Consider the following 12,483-nt stretch of genomic DNA (forward strand, 5'->3'; position numbering starts at 1 on the left):
AAACAAAGGGAGAAAACGAATTATTATGTTTCGGTAGCTTATAACAGGGGGAAGGCAATTTAAAGAGTTTACCTTTTGGGTTGTGTAGAGTGCATTGCATTGTAATTGGTGGGATTGGTTGGGAATGTCCAATTAGATGTAAGGAATCTTTTTTAATATTAAAATGTTTTTCTCATTTTATTCATAGAGTCTTAGGAAGTCTAAAAAAAAAAAAAAGTAGATAATTGGCGAATCTGTTACGCGTTTAAGGTTTCCAAAATAAAGTATATTGCTTTGCTTAGTGAGTAATTAAATTAAGTACAGAAAGCAGAGCTTTTGAAGAAAGGGGATATAACAGTTGGATTTTCAATAATTAATTACATAGGAATACACTTTCATTAAAATATTCCTGTTGACTCCTTATTTTATGTTTTATGTCAAATCTAACTCAAAATTAAGATAATTTTTATTTGCACTCACAGTAGATGGAAAACATATATGACGAATAGTATCACTGGCACTTACATTTTTCATAACAAGGGTGTTCGGACGCTAGTAACGCCAGAGGCCAACATATTTTAGGAGAAGGAATGATATCATCATCTATTATCTCAATATAAATGAATCGGGCGCTCATAGGATAGATAACAGTTCCTATTGCCAATAGGACTGTCGCTTCTAGGACTAATCCATGCTGAAAGTATCAGTATAACGGTTCAAATCAAGATGATCATTAAGGAGCCTATCCTTCAAGACTTTTAGGCGCTGATTTACTCGCTTCCATTTAATCTTTTGCGGCCTAGATTTCTAAGTTCTAGCATTGGCGTTAAGTCATCATTGTTTCCTTGTTCTTGCTTATATTAACGTAACGAATTTTTCTGTTTCAACATGGAACAAACTTAAAAATAATAATAGAAAATAAAAGAAGGAAAATATACTCAGTTAGCAAAAGCACTTCATGTAAATACTAGCAATTTACCACTGTTCTGATTTTGCTATGTCTTTTATTTTTATTAGACGCAAATGGGGTGCTTAGCAAGCTTTATACAGTATTATAAAATAAAACGGGTAAATCCTTTGCTTACTGCGTAAAGTATTCTATCATCATTCTGATGAAAAACAAAATTAGAAAATAAAACAAAATTAGTTTTTTTTTTACTCCAATGTCCCGTGATTTTGCTCCGATCTTGAGTGAGACGATGATGATGAGGTAGATGATAACGGTTGAATGAGGTAAGGGACAGCAAACAACCCTGGCAATCGGTGTTTGTTCACCACAAAATTCAGTTAGCGGACTGGGATCAAACCAGAGACCTCAATCACTAGAGATGAACGCTCTACTAGTTAGCCACACGGCCTATTTTCAAAAGTCGATACGATTGCAGTGAATACATAGGTTTATAAAATAAATTTGGGTTCATTTCATTTATTCTAAGAAATAAAATGTTTAGTAAACTACATTTCTAATTTTGACCGAAACTTTCAGTGGAGATACAGGTTACCCGTGAATAATTTGATTATATTATATAAAATTTTAATGTATACTATTCGAACCTGAAAGTACTTGAAACTGTCAGTTTAATTTTCAAAGTAAATTTTCAAGTGTGTTATTGAAATCTTATTGATGTTCTTAAGCGCTTCTTCATCAAAATAAGAGATTTATATGAATTTGCAATAAGATTGTACACTTTATTAGTTTTGTTTAAAGAAATTTGAGCACACTAGCACACTAGTAAATATTTTTAACAGCATACTATTTGCAGCAGAAGCATGAACTTGTTACTATTCGACTTCCAAACTATGTTATGCAAAAGTGTCGGAAGTTATAGAACGGCTTTGTCCGTCCGTCTATCTACAGGTGTCAGAGCAAAAATGGTAAGAGCTATCGAGATGCGATATTTTACAATCAATTCAGCATCGCAAAGGTAGGTGCCATTTCCTCCGGAAAGTCTCTATTCAAACCGAAAGTGATTCTAATTAGTAATTTCCAGTTTCAGCGTTTATCACAATAGAACGAAAACGGTAACAGATAGATTTTTTTTCCCGAACGATTCAGTGTTTCAAGATAACTTATCGTTATTATTCACAACACTACTGCAACCGAAAGTGGTTCAAATTTACTTCCAGTTCCGGCTTCAATTCTGATTTCCATAGAGCAAAACAATAGGAGATCGACATGCGATTTTTTGCAAACAACGCAGAGTAACATAAATAGGTTCTATATCTTCCGTTAATCGTCCATACAAGCCGGAAATGGTTCAAATTAACCTTTTGGTTTCTCAGCATTTATAGCTATAGAACAGAAATGGTAATAAACAGTGGCAAATGTTTTCTGCAATGGATACACTCTCTCAAAGGTATATACAGTATATAATACTAGCTCATAATACGTTAACAAAATGTGTTTGAAATTTTCTAGTGTTTCAAGTTTTAAATCTGATTTCCAAATAGCAAAAACATGAGAGATATCGGGAAGGATTTTTTTTTAAATTTATTTTATAAGTCGATACAGCGTCCCAAGAATAGGTTCCATTTTCCCCTTATCCTTTTATTCATACATTTTGGAAGTCTACCGTAGTTTCACACTATGAAATGGAACTCATTTGTTGCTATGTAAATACAAATTTTATTAGGTCTTATATCGACAAGTCTTCCAAGTAAAATAACGTTCCTCTCCATTCAAAACTTGTAGTTGAGAACACATACAAGATTAATATACAATGTGGGTATAAAGAACCGGTTCCTGATATATTCGCATCGCGGATAATAATGGATCAGGGTACTCGATATTTGAGTACCCGATTTTCGGTATTGTAATCGAGTACTTTATTCTTGGTTCCAAATTTGTGTATCCGATTCTCGGTTCTGGAACCGGGTACCCGATTCTCGATTCCAGATAAGCTCGTATTCACGGGTGTCTAGGGGACCGGGCCCCCCAAAATTTTTACTGGTTCCCTTAAAATTTTTACACTAGGTTTGCAAATGAACTATAATATCGTTGCGTCTGGCTCCCCTAACTTCTACCGCCCACCTACCCTTTTGGGCTGGCTACGGGCCTGTTGCAGATCCGGGTACCCGATTTACGGTTCTGGAACTTGATACACGATCCTAAGTGTTAGAACAGTGTTCTCGATTCTAGGTTCAGGAACCGAATATCCGATTCTAGGTTCTGGATTCGAGTATTCATTTTTCAGATCCAGCCACAAACTACATCGGTAGCCTATATCAAGTATTCATAGTAATGAAGTTCAATAGAAGTCTTACATTTTACAATGAATGTTGGTACTAAGAGGATTTAAAATTACTTTTAGTTGACTATCAGACACTTTTCTCTTCAGTAGGTTGATTTACATTTTTTCTTTTTCTTTTATTTTCTTTTTCTTTGTGTGTGTGTGTGTGTGTGTGTGTGTGTGTGTGTGTGTGTGTGTGTGTGTGTGTGTGTGTGTGTGTGTGTGTATGCATGGCGAAGCAGAGTCAGATTGATAGATAGATTCATATTCTACACTCTTTTACATAATATTTTTAATGCATCACAAATTAATATGTGCTGCTGATAAATAGGTAACTAATTTGTAATCCTATAAGAAAACGTGGCAATGTGAAGTTGTTTGACATGAACGAGAGAGAGAGAAAGAAAAAAAAATACACAGTTTGGATATTGACAAGGTCACTTGCCTTGCGTTCGCTGTTGGGGGTCTACCTAGGTAGAAAGCGGAGTATTTCCAATTGGAAGGGCAGGAAAAACATCTGCCTTCAAAAATTTCCTTATTGTTCCGATTTGTTGCAAAAATAAATGCTTGTTTTGACGTCGGCTTTTAGCTAACAAAGATCATAGCGAACAGTGAAATTCATTGGACTCTGTTGACAGTAACTTGAGAAAAAAAAAAAAAAAAAAACGGTGGACCCACTGTACAAACTATATGTAAACCTAATTAATGTAGTACAAATAAACATCTTCATAAATCGTTTGTTACCGTTGGTGAGCAGCAATGACCCCAGCTTTAATTTCTTGGGAGAGCGGAGGGATAGACATTTAGAGGAAGCACCTTTTTTGCACCTTTTTTTTTTGGTGTGTGTGTGTGTGCCGAAGATATTAGTTTTATATTACTTGATCTACAGTACATTATAATACGTGGGGGGAGCAGTCGGGGGCGAACGAAACCACTGATGGCGCTCGACCCCTTTTTCTTCTTTAGCGTCGTCACTGTTCAAGAGTGCACAGTGCGGTTGTATTTTACTATGAAGAAAAGTGTAATTTTCAAGCACTTTAGATAAGATACGACTGGCAAATTTGCTGTATATTTTTATTGTAAAACGAACATTAAATCGACTGAAATTACAAATGAAGCATCTTCTAGCATTGTATTAGCAATATTAGCTCAGCCGCAAGTTATTCTTACTGTCGAAAATGATGATAAAGAAAAAATCTACCTAGCGAGGGCGCCGATCCTTGGGGAGGGGAACAGCGCCCTCCCCCCCAAAGCTCATATGGGCCCTTTCATTCTGTTTGTGAATATTTAATATTTGGCATAATTTGAATGCAATTTGTCTTCCTCATATATTTGCCGTCTGCATATGAATGCCTCCCCCCCCCAAATTTACAGAGAAATCGGCGCCCTTGCTACCTAGACTACCTAGTGAGAAAACCAAGGAAATGTCGAAGTCATAGTAAGTCAGTATTGTAATTATTGCCTATAGTGTCAGAAGTGGTCAACAGAACTGATTATGGATGAGGGCTAAGATTTTGATTGATTCTGTTGAGTTTGTCGTCCCTTTCAGCCAGGGGGGGGGATCCAGGACCGACTTCTGGGGGAGCGGTGGGTTGTCATACTGTTACTGAAAACTACTTTTAATAGTTTTAAACTCTGGGAGGGTTTTATTTATATATATAAAATAAAAAGTTTCCTCTTCTGGGGGGGCAATTGCCCCGATCGTCCCCACTGGATCCGCCACTGCTTTCAGCAACCAGGCTATCTGAAATGTGGACCTACAGCTTAACGTAGGATCTAGGCCATGTGAACTCTGGGCGGGAATTTAACACAGATATCCCGCTCGAAAGGTACGTACGCTATCCACATAACATTTAGGGAACTCACGAAGAATAAAGGAGATGGATGATAATGATGGAAAGATGGAAGTGAATGGAAACGGTAAACTCTGAAAAAACATGTTCATGGTGGTTGTTCATGACAAAGTCCCTTATTGGGAGCTAGAATCGAACCACGGACCTCATACGTCAGAGGTGAGCGTTCTACCACTGATCCAAGTTGAATGATTTCTAGTATTGCTGATATTTTCTAAACCATTGAGTCTTCAATATTGTGTTTACATGTGCTTGTATATCTTCTGGTTTCAAAGGTACAGTTTGTTAAAAACCTCGTGGAAAGTTTTTCAAAGATCTATTCTTTGAAAATTAAACCTGAGAGGAGTAAATGTTGAAGAATGTTTAAATCTTATTTTTGTAAGTTGAATCACCTCTCGAAGTTTTCCTCCTGTATATAACTGCTTACTTTGTCTATGTATCATGCTGAAACCAGTAACATGTTATATGAAGTTAATTTCACTACAGTTTTCAATAGTGCTGAAGGTTACCAAAACTAATAATAATAATAATAATAATAATAATAATAATAATAATAATAATAATAATAAATCATCTAACATTTGAAATGTATACTGGATTTAGTAATACCCGAACCCACAAATAATAATATGATTATAGGAAGTCCCATTGTATGCATAGGAATGAGGTGATTTTGAGTTTAACGTCTTTTCAACAGCTAGGCTGTATGAGACGGAAGCTACTGATTAACGTAGAATCCGAACCACATGAGCTCCCGCCAGGAATCGAACCCGGGTCTCCTACGTCAAAGGTGCGTATGCTAACCGCTTAGCCACGAAGAAGCACTCTATGCACAGGAATGTAGTGCAGCCAAATAGCAAAATTTTAAAAAAAGAAAGTCTGATTTTTAGGTTTTGCATTTCATATGGTAAATTTATAATTAACATCAGAGCTGTACTTAACAACAACGAAGACAGTATAGACTACAGAGAAATACCTGACTAAATGGTTGAAGTTGAACATATATTCTAATTTTCTGTTTAAACTGAGAATCACATCTAAATTTTCAACCATACGCTACCCGTCTCTCTTTTATCTTACGATTGCAACAATTTCCGATATTTGTAATTCTGGCTTCATACTCTTATCTGCTACAGTCTTGAATTCAAACACTTTCAAGAGGGAGCAAAATAATCTTAGATTTTTTCACGACCTCTAAACTTACAAATAATATCTTTGAAGTGTAGTGATGAAAGTAGATACTGCTAAAGACGTTGAAGTATATTCAAATGTTTTAGGTTGTAGATGAAAAATATCGTTCTCGACAAATGAACCATCATAAACTTTCTTGTGTAGGTTGTTTTCATTCTGAAACTGCTTTACCCATAGAAAAAAGTATATATCGGGAAGTTATATGGCACCAAAACGGACATTAACAAATATTGAATGTTGTAATCTACCAACTGAAGAAAAGAGATGTTACTTTGTCAAAAAATAAATGTCCATTAATTCGATAGTTTTTAAGTACCTGAAGTATGCAAACATTTATTTCTGGACGGGTCCATTGCATTTGGGGAGTCCAAATTCAGTATCAGGATGAATTATATTAAAATTTATAAAATTGTCCTTAAAAGTAGACTAAATTTGCAGAAAAGTCGGAAGTTCGGGGAGCCCGGACCCTCATCACCCACCCCCTGCTTACATCCCTACTTCAGTTGAACTTCAACCTCGAAGGGCTACGCCCGCTAGGAACGGTTTTTATTTGGGTGGAGCGAGGGTAGCCTATGTCGTCTTATTGCCGTAGGTTCTTTGTTTCTTGGCCAGATAAATTTTTACATAATATATATATATATATTTAATTTACGTAAAAGTGATTAGCAAACGCAATTCTAAAGCCAAAACTGAAAGTGCAACATACACAATTCTAACAGTGAAAGTTGTCTAAATTAAGCATTTGTTAGTTGTTCATGTAAGAACGATTTAATAACGAATAAGTGATTTCTTTCATGCTCTTTTAATAAATTTGATACTCTTGTTGACTTTGTGTGATTTTTCCTTTCTGGAAAAATGACAATTTTGATCATCATAATTTTTGTAAGAGTGAACTTTGTTAACGCCGAAACCCGTAAATTTTCTTGACGCACCTTTACAAGAAGGTCTCAATTCAACACTAATCTCCTGCGTGCTGCGTTAAGAATTATTTCTCCGAAGACGTACACTTTTTTTTTTTTTTCGATAGCATTTAAGCATTGAGGTAGAAATACATGAGTTGGGGCTCCTGTGGGTGGAGAACAACTGGGCTCAGTACAAAGAAGAAAGATGACAGTAGAAGGACACGAAAGCTGGATGCCAGTTTCTGGGACAAAAGTGATGAAATATGAATGTCATAGGCGGCCTTATTACTTATCACTCTTTTCATACGAATTATGGTAGAGAGAACTCCCCTTCAATAGCAATTGTACCAAAAATCGCGATCAATACGTACGATTAGTTCTCAATGTTGTTCTGAATAGGATTTCACTCTGTATCCTTTACTTTGAACTGTCAATTTAGGATTTACATTTCTGGGCTTACGGAATCTCTGGCCATGTTAGCCCGTCACGTTTGAGGAATGACCTTCCTCGGCGAGCACACTATCCGGGGAAAGAGGAGGAAGAAAGGATTCAGGAAAGAAGGAAGCGGCCTGGGATTTATATGTTAGGTATTACCTGGCATTTGCCTGGTATGAATAAAGAAAACCCAGGAACACCTCATTCAGGATGGCTGGTCTGAAAAAGCTTTTTAACAATTTTTCGATCTAGTGCCCCCACTGGGAATCGAATCCGAGACCGCTCACAACGAAGGTGAGAGCGTTAGCAACTACGCTACGCGGGGTCACTGCAATGCCAATTTTAGTGAAAGTAAAACTCTGTCAGCTAAACAGGTGCATTTTCAAATGGCTAATTCTTCTTTGGACTAGGGACACCTTACGCGATATTCACTCCTCTGTTTCGGATACCCGATTCTCAGCTCTGGAGCAGGCACTCAATCCTCAGTTTTGGATCCAGGTACCTGATTCTCACTGCTCTATTCGGGTACCCGATTTTAGATTACAGGACTCTTAGCATTAATTATAATATTAGTATTACTTCTGAAAATCATTGAGGAAACTGTCTGACGAACAATATACACAGCCGGCCTCTTATTTCCATCAGTTCTTAAATTTGAAATTTTAATGTAAGTATAAAAAGGGTTATACATGAAACCTATTACCTAGATTTATTGATAAATCCTGTATTTAATTAATCCTGTGTAATTCAGCCATATTCATAATTAAACAATGTGACGACTTTCAGAGTATGTTTATCAAATGTACGCTTTTTATTAGAGAAACTCTTTTAAGAATGAGGAAGTAAAGAACATTTTTAAAAATGTTGAAATTTAATGATATGCTTAAGTTTAATAATAAGAGCTGACAATCAATCAAGAGGCAGAATGTTTAATTTTAAAATACTTTGGAAAAGAAAAACACATCCCATATTAATGTCTGATTGGAGTGCTTTGCTTGATGGCAATAAACAGTGCATCCCTTGAAAATTGGTAACATCTCACAAGTAATCTATCATACAATGGAGACTTAGTGGGAAAAATATTTTTTTCTGAATATAAATCCACTCTTGACTAGCTTTCGGTGGCATAGATTAAACCAAACAGGTATTCCTATTTGGCCAAACATAACCGATTGCATTCACATGCCATGGTTTCATAGCTCAAGTTATTCAGCGAAACAGATAAGGAGCGAAATGCACACCATAATGCATAAAAGCCGGGAAAGCCTACATATTTTAATTTATCCTGTAACTTTTTTTTTTTTTTTTTTTTTTTTTTTTTTTTTACATGCTGAGATAAACTATGTTACTCTTGAGCGAGTTCAATCCATATCAATAGATAAATTCATTTCCTTACTCTAGACTAACCTCAGTCCTGAGTAATACGTTCCATTAGGAAGTGCAGTAGAAAGCATACAGTATAATTTGTAAAAGCCTGATAATATTAGGAAGATTATAATTAAACGTACTTTCTTTTAGATACGGTAAAATTAGCTTGTGGGTGGAACAAATTTGCCCATCGTTCTTAACTAAATAGAAACACAAGTAGAGGGGAGAATTGGAAAACGTGAACCAAATATAATATACATTATATCACGTGATAACTGAAATTATATTTCCATATTCAGAAAATTCTAATAATTTCTTTTTCTTTTTTTTTTTTAGAAAAAAATATAGATTTCCTAAAAGTTTTTTTTTATTTTGTAGAATATAGCTTTTTTTTTTTTTTAACTTAAGGCTTGGTCCTATTCTTCAGGGTTGAAATCAGTTACAAGAGAGGAAATGAATTTATTTCGTTAAAAAATTCAAATAGGCCTCTATCATTCCTTAAAACAGCCAGATTTTCATTAAACTTTGGTAAATCCTTTTGGCTTTGATGTTAATGTCACATTTCCTTTCAGATTCGCAGTAGTCCTCATTGATTGTGGTTAAAATTCCCAAAGTAAGGAAAAAGAGGAGTGACTTTACTCTCCTCAGTTAAGAGAAATTCAACGATCAATTTTGTTAAAAAAAAAGACGAAGAAGAATGAATTACGTCTGGTTTAGCACAGAACTACCCATTTTGTTTGGTATTTAAATTAGATAGAAGAAAGAAAACTAGCCACTTCATCAAGAAAATGGTCCCACGTAGCGTAGTCGCTAACGCTCTCGCTTTGGCATAAGATTCGATTTCCGATGGACATATTTAGTACCGAAAGCGTAAAAGCTTTTTCAGATTTTTCCTCATTCACATCAGGCAAATGCCGGGATGATACAAGTCACGAAATAAAGGAATCGGTCGTGAAATCTACAGTAGAAAGAGAAAATATTCATAAACCATGTTCACGTGATTTAACTTCGCTGCCTTTATGCGAAATCTGTAAGGAGGTGCCTCACTCAAGCAAGTCCAATGCTTGCTTAAATATAACCTTGGTTTTGATACTAAGCTTAGTGCTTTCAGATAGAGCGAGAAGTGAGTTATTTATTTTTAACTGAAAAAGGAAAATACGCACAATAATTCATATATGCTATACGCTTTACAAATGTCTTATTGCTTGTCATAATACAATTACTTATGATAATTTTCGTATTCTACTTCAGCAGTACCATTTGCCCAAGTGCTTGGACGCAAACTTCAAATTTAAAATCCGTCCCCCGCAAGAAATATATATGAAACTACTTCACCTGGGAGCCTGTATCTCCCTCCTATTTTAAAAAAGAAATCAGTCTACATCTGCCTACGCCTCCGTCACAATTTGACTATTTCGATAAAATGAAAATGTTTCTTTTAGTTTAATTTGCCACGATCATACACCGAGGTTAAAGGAAAAGATTATGGTAGCGAATAAAATGGTAGAATGAGTAAAGTGGGAAAAAATGGAAAATTCCCGACATAACCAACCAATACAGTACATAAAATCCACGAAGTCTGTCCGTCCACGGTAATAAATTTTGAGATTTTTTTTATTTGCAATCCATTCAGCGTTCTAGGAATAGGTTCCGCTGTATTCTTTTTAGATATAGATTTAAAATATAAATTCAGATATAGATTTAACGTGATATCTCCACCATTGTGAATTTGGAAGAAGTTTAATTCACAGATGTCTTTATTTGTTGGCTCATAACTTCAAGAAATGTCTCTTGTCCTTGCCACATTGCCTTTACACATTGACCACTTTTGTTTTTGGTTGACTTCCTTGAAGACTGAGCTACTACTAGTATTTTATAAATATTATATGGTGGTGCAAAATAAATAGTGAAAGTAGTACTCTCTTATATAATGACTAGCACGTATTCCTTTGATATACAAGGTTCAAGATTCAAGCCCCAGTGGGAGATCAGATTATACTTTAACGCAGTTGTCCTGCTCCTCCTGCTCCTGCATAACTCCTGCTACTCTGAGTCGGGTTTTTCCCTATCTAATTACATTGGAATTGTTTTCAACTGTTTTTCACTTAAGTAATGAACATATCTTCACAAATTTTTTCATGGAGTTATGTTCATGGTAAAGTGCTGGACACACGCATTTGTAATTTTACTACAAGCCTTCATTTTAGTTGTCAAATTTCCTCCTTTTTTTCACGTGAGGATTTGCAACACCGCAGTCTCTATTTATATCCTTTCTAGCGGTGTGCGAGGAATTGGTGTGAGTCACTTAAAACAGGTTTTAAGCCCTGTCTACATCACAGCTGTACAATAGACATTGTTCTCGTCTTCTTCAAAAAGAACAAATGAATGAAGGATAATTGTGACACTGGCAAGAAGTTGGTGCATATGCTGTTTCTGCTGCTACCTCACTGTTTAGTGTATTCATTCAATTCCCACCTAACTCACTACCACCTTAGAAACAATATTTATGCTCGGTTTCAAACCTAGAAAGGGCCCTTTGCATCTCAACTACTTCAAGGTCTTACTTGGTGATGGGTTATACAATTATAAATTACATTTTGTACATATTGAAATTCTGAGTGACACGTAACAGATAAAGCACACGCAACAGATAAATTTCCTGTGTGAAATAATAATAATAATAATAATAATAATAATAATAATAATAATAATAATAATAATAATAATAATAATAATAATAATAATAATAATAATAATAATGTGAAATCTGTGGCACAGGAGTAAATAAGGCCAGGCCCTATCATTATGCTTTGACATTCGTATAGGGGAAGTACGTGGTCACCGAACTTAGGTAATTTCGTCACCGGAAATTTCGCCACCGGAATTTTCGTCACGGTAATTTCGTCACCAAAATATTAGCATGTAGGTTATTTCGTCACCGGAAATTTTGACATAGTAATTTCGTCACCTGTAATTTTGTCACCAAGGTATTAGAATGTAGGAATATTTGTCATGGTCATTTTTTCACCTTTCTTGAACTAAGTAGAGACAAAGTAAACGACCAAAACAGCTAATCTTATCTTAATCAAACTTGGAAAAAAATTCAGTTGGTGTTCAACTCTTGAAAATCGAAGTTTCGGATACTTGACGCAAGAACAAACAATAATAAAAGAACATAATGTCAGCTTCAGAAGATGTTAAAAGACAGGCAAAATGTGTAGCTAATGGATTTATATATCACTATTTACAAATATTAAGTTTTCAAAATTTCAGAACAGAAAATAGAAAAAAAATATAACTTGTCATAATGCAAAAAGTGTTTTACAGGTTGATTTTCTACTATTCACAACATGATAGGAAACAACAAGCAATTTTTTTTTCAAACATTTAGTTCTAGTGTTATACGTTATGCACAAAGACTGGAGCCGTTTCTGCAAAATCTGAAACACTCTTTTAGCTTGTTTTTTGGTGGTTGACCCACAGCATCTTGATGTATCTCAGTTGAAACCGTTTCTTCAACTTGTT

The sequence above is a fragment of the Thermobia domestica genome, chromosome 1 (assembly GCF_964235325.1).
Source record: "Thermobia domestica chromosome 1, izTheDome1.hap1.1, whole genome shotgun sequence".
NCBI lineage: Eukaryota > Metazoa > Arthropoda > Insecta > Zygentoma > Lepismatidae > Thermobia > Thermobia domestica.